The sequence below is a fragment of the Solanum stenotomum genome, chromosome 9, assembly GCF_019186545.1.
Source record: "Solanum stenotomum isolate F172 chromosome 9, ASM1918654v1, whole genome shotgun sequence".
In the NCBI taxonomy this organism is placed as follows: domain Eukaryota; kingdom Viridiplantae; phylum Streptophyta; class Magnoliopsida; order Solanales; family Solanaceae; genus Solanum; species Solanum stenotomum.
This window is the reverse complement of record NC_064290.1, coordinates 15480423-15493073: the sequence shown is the minus strand read 5'-3', so window position 1 is coordinate 15493073 and position 12651 is coordinate 15480423. Positions and strand designations below refer to the sequence as shown.

Sequence of the window (12651 nt, the reverse complement as noted above, 5' to 3'; positions counted from 1 at the left end):
ACAAGAAGTGAATATGACTTCTTTGAGAGTAGAGTTGAGAGAGAGTCTGAGAGAATTGTAACAAGAAGTGAGTTTGACTATTTGGTGAGTAGAGTTTAGCAAGAGTTTGAGAGAATTGTAACAAGAAGTGGGTTTGACTTCTTGGAGAGTAGAGTCTTCGATTATAGTTAATCGTTGAAGAGTAAAGGTACTAGAGTTAGTCCCTTTGATTATTGAATTGTTATTGAAGTTAAAAAAATTGTTGTGTGGATTTTCCCTTCTTTGAGGGAAGAAGATTTCCACGATAAATTAAGTGTTATTTACTTTCTGTTCTAATACGACTATAGGAACCAAGTTCTTATAAATAATTGTTGGTACGTAGTTTCTTTCAATTGGTATCAGAGTAAGTATTTTCATAAAAGTTTAACACCTTGAAAAGGATCATATGGCTGCTCCACCAACATCTCAGGAAGGCGCTTCTCTAACCAAGCCACCATCTTCAACGGGAAGTAATATAGATGATGGAAGAACATGATAATGAATTATATTATCGAAGAAAATCATGATTTGTGGTATTTAATTAGTTCTTGATGGGACAATCATTCCCACTAAACTTGGTGAGGATGGGAAGAGGTTGATTCCCAAAGGAAAATTAGAATTAGATGTTAATGACAAAATTGTTGTTCAAAATAACGCTAAGGCAAAGAAAATTCTTATGTGTGAAATTGGTCCAGATGAGTACAATAAAATTTCATCATGCTCTACTGCTAAACAAATTTTGGACACTCTACAGACAACCCATGAAGGTACTAGTCAGGATAAGAAAAAAGAACCAAGAAGAAATCAATAGATTCCTTCAAACAGGAGATGACTACTCTGGAAGCAGATATGATTGTGAAGAATGTAATAATGGCTATGGAGAACACATCATGACTCCAACAATAGTAAATCCAAAAATTAGCCAATGTTGGATATGGAGTATTCAGATGATGAAGACACTCTTGCACTAGTTGCGATTGCTGATTCTGATAATGAAGAAGGAAAGAAAGAAATCAAAAAGAACATCTTGGAAATGATGACAAGTTCTAATGAAGTGAAAAGGAGGAAAAACAACCAGAGGTAAGTTTTCTTGAAACTAAGTCTAAAATAAATATGTATTCCAAGAAACAATTGCAATCCTTGTCTTCAGTTTTTATTGATGCATACTATCTAGTGAAATCTGGAAAGAATCAATTAATGGATGAGTATGCATCCCTAAGACTTGATTGTATGACACTGGAAGATCAAATTACTTCTCATAATAACACCATCAATGGCCTAAAAGAACAGGTTAAGACCCAGAGTTAAGTCACAAGGACAAAACTCTGCTAGTGAACTTCAATTAGCTCTGGAAGAAGAAATAAAACAATTAACTATAAATTGTCAGATCTTAACTGAAAGAAATAGGCTGCTACTAGAAAATCTTGTTAAGACCAAACTTGATCTAGAACGAAATCTTAGATGGAGCAGGTCCTCTGAAATTTTAACTCACTTTCAAAAAAGGCAAACCACCAGTCAAAGTGGGATAGGTTTTAGAAGACAAAAAATCTTGTAGCATACACTATTCACATGTCTAAAAATTTATGCACTCATTGTGGAAACTCAGGTCATTTAAGGAATCAATGTAAAGCTCTGTTTGAGGCCTTTCATAAAAATATTAAGTTCACCAAAAAGGAAAATGTTAAAACAGTTAAGAACTTGGTTCTAAATAAAAATGCTCCAGATAAAAGGTCTTCTTATTTGCCTTTCTAGTCTAGAAGAAATCGTATTCGTCTTTTTACTCACAAAAAGGGGCACAAGCTAATATGGATTCACAAGGCTAATCTTTGACTAGTGTTTTTCACGTAAAGGTGAGAGGAAAAGGGTCAACCTGGTACATAGATAGTGCATGCTCCAGAAAGTTGCAAAAAATGATAAAAAAAAATTCCCTTTCACTCTTTGATTTTCAAGGAAACAGTGAAGTCATTGAAAAATGATAAGAAGGGTGAAATAGTAAAAATTAACAAATTTGAAAAATCACAATCTCATGACATAGAGAATGCGTTTTATGTTCAAGAATTAAAGCACAACACGTGTGACAAAGAAAATAATGTATTATTCACAACAACTGAATATCTTGTGTCAAACTCTAACTCTGGAACCTAGTTCTAAAAAGACACAAGTTTGTATATAAAGTTGATAGCATGCCCCTTCATGAAGAGACTTTCTTCAGTGTCATTAATGATATTTCTCTACTTTGGCACAAGAGAATGGGTCATGCTAGTTTCTCTCTTTTAAATAAACTAATCATGAATGATTTGGTTCATGGACTCCCCGAATCAAAATCTATGTAGCTATTGTGCACATTGTGTATGAAAAAAGGAAATATGTGAAGTCATCATTCAAGCAAAATAAAAAGGTTGACAGTGAAGAAAGTGACCTGATATCAAATATCTTTGATGATGCAAATTTAGAGAACATCGCAGATGAACCTGGTTCGTATCTGATAATCGTTGATGCACCTGTAACAGGAGTTACTAGGATTAACCCATGGTCTTGGAGATATGGAGAATAATAGAGTAATCAGGACACTTAGAGTCCGGTACACCTTCAAGGGAAACTTCTCCATGTGAACCTGGTCTTTGTTATTCATTGAAGTTATTGAAAAAAGATAGGTTTCTTGATCGTATCTGACTTCGAGTCGATCATATATCTTATTTAGTATGTGGTTGTGTGCTTATTTTTTATCAAATAAAAGAGAGTCACACCTATGAAAATACAAGACATGGTTCTTTGTTACTCCACTTGAAATTCCTTTGATATGGTAGAATATGATGATGCAGACGTACTCATGAAGGCCTTGAATATGAGGAACTTGAGAAAAATAATCTAGATCTTGATCTTGCCAAAACAAGTCGATACAATATCATGATTTCCTTTAATAATTGGCTAGTAGACTAATAACTTTATGCGTGAATGATTATACAATGAATGTCTGCTAACTCAGTCTCGTACCGTAACAGGTACACACTCTAGACACATCTCAAATAATATTTAGAAGGTCTGTGGATAATAATCCATACTCTATTACTAACAACATTAAGTAAGTCATTAAGGAACACACAAAATGAGAAACTTGATTTCTCTATAATACTTAGGTATGTACCATCTTTTTTCAATGTATGAATTTCCTGAGTCTGTGTCAAACATAAGCACTAGTGAACCTGGTCGATCATCAAAATCCAATTCTTTTTAAAAAATCAATAAGAACCCTCTCGTTGACAATAAGCATCATTCAATCCCAAACCACTCAAATGACGAAGACCTCAGTCTTGAAGCCACCCCTACTTTAATTCAGGGGGAACCTTGTTTTACTTCTTACATCTGAACCAGGTTCATAAATTCCAAATTGATATTCCATCCATTCCAAGTATATAGCCAATTATCTCTTAGGGGGACAATTCTCTTAGGAACAAACTATTATCGGTGTTTACCTTCATTATTGATAAATCCATCCTTGTTGCACCAATATGTGATGAATCTCTTACTTATAGTTGGTACTCCTTCGAAATAATCATCATGAAAAAGGCTATTAAAAAAATGAATTTGAAATTATGTTGTTGAACTAAGTTCAAAGAAAGGGAGCTTCATAACTCAGTTGTTGTTGGTCATAAAGCTTGAAAATACTCACATGATCTCCTTGAAACTGATTATGCTTAACTAATGATGGACCTCATGTTGTTCTTGATGAAATTTCACATTCTAAGAAAATTGATCATAACGAAGGAGCTGGTGCACAATGGGCGTACTGAAAAAATTATAAATGGCAATAAATATCATTTTCCTCCTTATTTTAGTAATCTTCGCCACAATCCTTATCCTCCATTTTTTCAAACTCTTTGATGTGCTTATGTTTGTCTCATACTCATGATATCGTATGCTTTTGATTTAGGGATCTAATGGCTTAAACTGGTACATATTTGCTTATTTTGTTTCTCATTGAAGATCTTGATTGTGTGCGAGTTTAAGATGGATAATATCCTCAGATTAACTTACCTTATTTTTAGCAGAAGTGTACTAGAAAGTGTTTCCCAAGTGGCCAAGAGTTAAAATGATATTGCACTCATTATATGTTAATCGAGTTCTTTGGTTGTTGGTTTTCAATCATGCCAAAAAAAGAAGTTGTGTGATGTGGGTTAGGACATACTATGCATAGTTTGTCATCAAAAAAGGGGAAATTGCTGGGGAATGAGAGAACATGAAGCAAAGAGTTTTGATGATTGACAAAGAGTCTTGATGTTTGTATTTTTGATGGTTGACAAAGAGTCTTAATGTGTGATAAAGCATTGTTTATCATCATCGAAAAGGGAAAAATTGTTGGGAAGTAGGAGAATATATAAAGTAGTTTTGATGATTGATAAAGTGAACATGATTCGCTACTTGTTGTCTTATGTGTACTCTATCAGGTGAACCAGGTTGCCAGATGTGAATGCGGACAACCTGCACAAATATGAGAGATTGCGGCAAAAAAGAAAAATATTAAAGTGCAGAAATAAAGGAGCGAAAAAAGAAATAAAGAAATGTCTTAAACAAAGGAGCAAAGAAGAAAAGAAATAAAGAAGCAAAGAAATGAAGAAATAGAAATTCAATCGAAGAGGTAAAAAAGTAAATATAAAAAAGTCCTAGGCTATTAAAGGAAAGAGGAAGACAAGTTCAATAAGGAAAATGATTAGTTTTCTAGGGAAACAAATTCCTTCCTTGTAGAAGTTGATAAAGGCAAAACAAATTCTATAAAAGGTTCAAGCCAAAGAAAGGAAAAGGAGTCTTTGCATAAACACAAATTGAGAAAATTTTCCAGCAAAGGCAAAGAGATACCTATTGCATATTCTCGAAAGTCCATCTTGAGAGCAATAGCCATTGGAGCAAAATTGCAAGACTTCGTCACGACAACACTGAAACTAGGTTCATGAGTTGTGTTCAAGTCTGAACTATTGAATGTTGAAGTCTGATCAATTAAAGTCTACGGTTATTAGTCTTTGTTAATTTGATCTAGGTTTATTATTTAGTTGTAATAATTCCTAGATTTTGTAACAAGAAGTGGGTTTGACTTCTTGAAGGGAGTTTGGGAGAATTGTTACAAGAAGTGAATTTGACTTCGAGAGAGTTTGAGAGAATTCTAACAAGAAGTGGGTTTGACTAGTTGAGAGAGAGTTTGAGAGAATTGTAACAAGAAGTGAGTTTGACTTCTTGGAGAGTAGAGTCTTTGATTATAGTTAATCGTTGAAGAGTAAAGGTACTAGAGTTAGTCCCTTTGATTATTGAGTTGTAATTGAAGTCAATAAAATTGTGGTGTGGTTTTTCCCTTCCTTGAGCGAGGAAGGTTTCCACAATAAATTAAGTGTTATTTGCTTTCTGTTCTAATATGACTCTGGAAACCAGGCTCCTAGAAATAACTATTGGTGCGTAGTTTCTTTCATTGGTAATTGAAGTTTTGACAAGAAATTTGAATATATTTAATTAAAAAACAAAGCACAAAAGATAAGGATTATCTAAATAGAGTCAAGTCCACCAATCAATCATCTATCTTATATAGACAATATCATATATTTTTATATTAAGTAAATTATATTTCGTTGAAGATAATAATAATGGTATTCTTAATAAAATGTGAAAGTTATTCAAGAAAACTAGTGAATTATTAAAAAATATTTTTCTTTTTACATTAGAAGGTGACAAGGAATATGATCAACAAAATCAAGAGGAATAAAGGAATGAGGTAGTAATTTCTGATTTATATATATATAGGATGTCCAATCTATCATAAAAAGAGAAAGATAACTAATTAATAATGAGGAATATGGCAAGAAAATAGGGAATAATGATAAACTCATTGCATAACAAATTGTTATCTTTTGATAGTAGATACATTTTGACCAATCATGTTCTACAAATTATATATGCTTTAATTATATATGTAGCTCTTTTCAATTATGAATCTATTGTTAATCAAATCCACATGTTATTGCAAAGTTTTTCTAAAGTAATACAATTGAGGTAAAAACTAAATATTAAATTATATGAGACAATTTAAATTTACCTAAAGAAGAAAAGGGTTAGTTTCATATTGTACGTAAATTGTTAATTCAGGTGGAGTTTAAGAACCGTAACTTTCATGATTTGCTTGTTATTTTTGCTTGCTTTTATGTTAAGAAAGCTTCATAATCTACCTTCAGCAGTTTTGGTCTTTCCTACAAATTGAATATAGGAGTGTCAAGGACATGTAGCAAATGTCCACAACTATTTATAGCCGTCATTCCAATACTTACTTTTTACTTTTTTTATTTGTAGACCTGCATCAATAAAAACAACACTATCTTGTGTGATATTGTTACGTATACAAATCAAGACTGATGTAATTTGTAAAGCATCGTCATAATTATGTAAATTAAACAAAACCTTATTAACTATGACATTTGGTGCATACATATCACCATTAAAGCCTAACAAATTTCTAGCTTTCCACATTTGATACAAAATTGAAACATGTAACTTCGTTAGTTTAAGGAAATTATGATATTGACGTGTATTACGAAACAAATCATTTCACCATATCGCGAACTCAATATTTGTATCTAAATATGGTCAATCAATATGAGTCAACTTCCACACTTACTGAATTTTCGGATAACTAAAACAAATATGTTCAATCGTTTCTATTGCTAAACCACAAACCTAGCAAACATCATTGACGTATATTGCAAAACAAATCATTCCACCATATTGTAAAGTTCTTATTTTTATTTAACTTTGATCATTTAATGAGAGTCAACTTCTACACTAATTAAATGTTCGGATATTACTACTCCCTCTATCCGCTTTTAATTGTCATGTTGCGTTTTTCGTAAGTCAATTTGACTAATTTTCAAAGTTAAATTAGATTACATTAATTTGATATTTTAAATAAAAAATATATTTAAAAACTGTACGAAAAATACTATAAATTGCATATTTTTGCATATAAATATAATGAAATGTACATCGTATAATGTTAGTCAAATTTCTTATAATTTGACTCTAAAAAAGAAAACTATTACAATTAAAAGTGGATGAAGGGAATATAAATACTCAATTTATATTTATATTTTTTTAAAGATAAGAGAGAAGGTGAAATAATTGGGTTGACTTGTTCATGGTATATATTTTATTCTAATTTGTATTTGCATGGTGCAAAGTTCCTTGTCTATTTTCCTATTCTTGTAGGTGTTGTACTTCTAAAGAATTCAAGAGTGAATAGGAAGATCATGTGATGGATTAAACCATTAGTTGGTCCATCACCATTTACAACTTGCAACTACTCAACAACTTGCTGATCCACTATTGTCCCTCCCATCACATCCATAAAAAGCTTACTCGTACAGACACACTTCTTGTTTACAAGAAAATTCATGTCGGACACGGGATCAATATTTATTTATAAATTTATTTTTTAAAGTGGTATTAATTAAATAATTTAAGATTATTTTATTAAATGTAAAATAAAATATTGTTTAACATAAATAAATTTTAAATAGTATTGATTAAATAATTTTAAATTTTGCTCTAAAATAATTTATTTATATATATAGGTAAATCATCTCGTTCTTTTTTCTTATAAATCTAATGCGAAGAGACTCATTGAGATGTCTATAATTAAAGTATCTTCCTTATGTTGTTTTTTACTCAAAAGAGTTGCAAATTTACAAAAATATTAGCAACATTCAAAATGATAAACTTATAATTAAAAAATATAAATTTAAAACTAAAGGACATAGCTAAAATGGATCGATCACATAATTTTATAAAAATTATACACTAATTAAATTAAAATAAATATTCTTTTTTTTTAAATGCTCTTACGTAAGCAAGTACGTCGACAGAGACCGGTCTGTTTCAGCCTCAACTCTCTCTTATATGATAAAAGAATATGTTTATATATAACTTTTAATATTTTTAATTATAATAAATTTAAATGTATCTGACATAACCATTAAGAAATAGTTTGGAGAGTGTATAACAATCATGTTGAATATGATAGATTATTAATGATGATATTTTGTTATACTGGCATTATTTCCTATATATTGTTTGATTTGATGTATTAGAAATAATAACAGTCTTGTATAACTTCTATTAAAAAAATATTTGTTTATAAAAATACCCTCTACACTCTTAGCTTTGGGAAATAGAAAATATTTAGAGGAATTTGAGGGATAGTTATATCATTATCCACTCTAATGCGTATGTTGATACCATTTGTATTACTAATTAATGAAAACTCATGATATTAGTATTTAGTAATATCAATCAATATATAATGAAGTATATATATATATTCCAAATAAAGTATTAAATATAATACACAAAATTGATGTATGTATTTTTTTTCTTAGTAGGCTTTTGGACATGCGATTTCATATCGCAATATGAAATCAATGTTTGGACATACGATTTCACGCCGATTTTATCCCATTAGATGAAATGTCAAATTTGCCAAAAAAAATGATTTGGGAATTTCAAATCATGATTTGGGACTTTTCAAATAAAAAAATTGTCCCACAAGTTTACATTTTGTAAAAATAACTCCACATTTATATCTACTAACCATTTATTTCATATGTAAATAAAATATATAGTTCATGTCATTACTTTTTAAATCGTTTATACTCATGTAACGACTATTCTCACCAACATAAATTTATTATTACTTCAAATCAATTCCTAGTTTACCATTTATATTCACCAAATTCTTTATTTTTTATCAGATTTATTTACCAACCAAATTGATCAACAAATGACTCAAAACAACAATGTTGGTTCGTCTTTTCGGTCATATGATCGAGAAATGCAAGTTTTATGTGAGAAGATTGTCCGTTATATGTGGGAGAATTATATTAAAGACTAGTACTCTACAATTTATGTTCAATTTTATTTTTTATTGAATTAAAGTTTGATCTATAAGTGTTGTATTTTTTTTAGAATAGCTCTATGATAGTATAATATGTGATTTTATAAATTTTTGCTTATTTGGTAAGATTGTATAAAAAATTGAAACAATTTTAATAGTTTTATAACTTATTGATTTTATATTTAATAAAAAAATATACGATATAAAAGTCCAAATTACATGTCCAAAGTCCAAACAAAATTTTTACTTTATTTCATAATTTCATATTATAATATCAAATCATAATTTTATATCACATGGACAAACGTGCATTTTAATACACTTGTCAAATGAGACCACTAAAAGCAAATGAGATGTGAAATTGGGGGGAAAATCAGATAGAAAAATCACATGGTGCATAGCGTCGGTGTCACGAGAAAACAATCGCTTGTCTTTAATTCAAGTCGGCATTCACGCCGAATTACTATCTAACGTTAACTTACAGTTTTCCTCCTGGTTTTTTTTTTTTTTTAAAAAATATACTCTCTATTTTTATTTATGTGCGTTCTTATTAAAAATAGATGATTCTTAATATTTGTTATTTTATAAAATTAATGCATAAATAACACTATCTTTCTCCTATTTTACCCTTATCAGTTATTAATCTTGAAAATATACATTTGACTAACATAGAACAACTAAGTAAATAATTTCAGTTCATTGGTCAAATTAATTCAGGTTTATTGATTGAAAACTTCATTTTAAAAAGACATTAAATAAAGGTAAAATAATAAGCTTACTTAGTTTTTAATGTATATAAAATCTAAAATAGTGACATATAAATAGAAACGGAGAAAATATTTAATATTTTATTTGATCTAATTTTTAAAATTCAATTATTTTGAAACATATTTTCAAAAGATATTTTAGATGAAAAATAACTTGCGTCACTACTAAAAACAAGTATAAAAATCAAGAGACAGACCAACAGGGTTGATTCAAAAAACCGACCCAATTCATCGATTTTTATTTTTCTTTAAAAAATTAATAGAAAATAGATGATGCATGTCGCTTTTTCCTTATGAAAAAATGTGCGATAATTATAGTTTTTAAAAAAAATTAAAAAGGAAAATCGATGGGGTCCCATGATTTTTTAATCATTTTTTCAAACAAAAATCGAAAAACTCCATCGATTTTTGAAATGCAAATTACAATTGAAGAATAAAAATAAAAATGATAAATTATTTGCCTATGCAATTGAGTAATAGAATTTAATCATAAAAAAATTGTCTACGTGATTTCAAGTATCATTGAATATATATATATATATTTTTTTGATGACAAGGGAAACCCGTAGCCGCTACCCTTTGGGTGCGCACAGGGTAAAACCCCCGCTCCTATGCAATAGCTCGCAAACCACATAGGAGAGGTAACCCGCACTAGGCAAGCCTGGTGCGACGAGCTCGACCCAGAAGGCAAACCCCTTGCTTTCGCTGGCAAGGGGTTTCGAACTTGAGACCTCCAACATGGAAGTCCCAAGCTCAAACCACTGGGCCACCCTGAAGGGTATTGAATATATTTTTCTCACAAATATTTACATTTTATTAAATTTTACTATCTTAAAAATAAATATTTTCTTCCAAAATTTAATCAAATATTTTAATTTTTAAATATAATTTTTTTACCTATTAAAAGTTTGATTAAACATGCCTTTAAACTTTATCGAAGATGGCAAATGATTTCATTTCTATTCTATTCACAAGGTCTGTTTACGTCTATTTAAATTTCATATTCTATCCCACAATACTCCATTTGAATAAGGGGAAAGAGTATAATATTTAAAGTTTAATTTTTAAATATTGAAAATTTGAGAAACTTATTGGTTTTATGTGAAAATTGGTTAAGATCAGTTTACTTGAATTATTCTATAGCATTTTATCTAGTGCTGATTAAACAAAATTACGTAACAAAAATTAATATACCACGAAGTAGTTTTTAAAATAATTGTTTTTAATTGAAATTAATATTCTACTATATTGGTAAATATTTTCACAACACCTATTGGTTTGAAAATTGTTGGATTTTAAAAGATGTGAATGAAATATGAAAAGTTGTGACTTTTATGAAAAGTTACGATTTTATGAAAACTTGTGACTTATATGAAGAGTTGCGACTTTTTTGAAAAGTTGTGACTTTTATGAAAAGTTGTGACATTTTCAAAGAGTCGTAACTTTTCTAAAAAATTGTGACCTTTCTAATAAGGCACAACAAGCATATGTTCACACTACCATTTGTTGTCTATAAATAGAGGGATTCCCTCTCATTTTAAAACAACGAAATTTCTGAATTTCTTGAACTTTTTCTGCACAATTAAATATTCATGTACTTTACTCCCCTTGAAAGGTTCACTAACACCATTGTTTTGTATCAATACACTGGTGAATATAATTGTTCTATCCTGGGAGGATCTATTCCTTTAAACTTCGGGTAATAGAGGAGAATAATTTTCTAAGGGGGCAATGTGCATTCAATGGGCTCGAAATTTTTCCTTTCTGTTTGATTTTACTGTTACTGATCGTGGTATGTCTTTTACTGTAATTAGTTTTTGCTATGTTATTAACTATTATTTTTTAGTACATGCGTTAAACTTTATTATTTATGTTTCTATAAACTTATTATTATAAGTATTTGTCAGTACAAATCAAATAACAAAAATAACAAAACTAACACTTCAATGATGATGAACGTGAGATCTGGTTAGTGGTTTCAACATCTTCATCTTAATTTAGAGCTAACCTATGAATTCGTTGGCAAAATGATGAAATGAATAGGAATAACCAAAATTATTTTTTACATATTCTTTAAAATTGAGAAACTCCAATGGTTATAAAATAATAATAAAAAAAGAAACTGGATTTTCATGTTACTGTTAATATCATTGTTCTACATAAATGTAAATGTAATAATAAAAAATAAATAAAGGCAAAAGAAAAAGGATATAAAAGAGAAGAAAAAGTTAACGTTAAAATAACAAGGGCAAAACGGCGTAAATAAGCAGAGAATAAGGGGCAGTTTTGTCAGTGTTCAAAGCAACAGGTAATTTCCGACACCGCTTTCTTTAGTGAAATCAACACGTGTTCGACATGCGCATACCTTTTATTTTATTTTAAAAAATTAATTTAAGAAACAACCAAATGCACTAATAAATAAAAGAGTAAAATAGTACAAATAATAATAAAAAACAAAGCATTCAAAATACCCCTAAATTATATTCATCCCTTTGACAGCTTTAAAAATAGTTATTTACTAATTAAACTTAAATAAATATATGATCTTACAACACGAGTGAAATACACTTTTAAATTCTTATCAAGTTTAGGAGAGTTTTCAAACACTTCTCTCAATTTTTTATTAAGAGTTACATGTTATACAAGAGTTTTACACCATTTACTACGTCTTGTGATAAATCGAAGGTGTATTTAAATTTAATTAATTAAGTAGAAAAATATTCTTAAAATTGTCAATAATTTGAGGTGAAACTAATAATTTAGTGTTTTAAAAAAATAGCAAGTGGAGAATAATCAAACAACAAAGAGCACGTCTTTTTTAAAATAAAGTAGTTTAAAGGTCTCCATATATTCCTCGTGCTCAACCAACCCCACCCCCACATCTCTAACCCCACGTCCTCTTCCGTGTTTCATACAAACAGTCTCTATATATATACATGTGCT

The 12651-nt window shown here is 29.5% G+C and overlaps 1 pseudogene; it reads left to right on the top strand.

The window, feature by feature from the left end:
- The first annotated feature begins 424 nt into the window (after positions 1-424).
- LOC125877312 (uncharacterized) lies at positions 425-1848 on the top strand (annotated as a pseudogene).
- The last annotated feature ends 10803 nt before the right edge of the window (positions 1849-12651 follow it).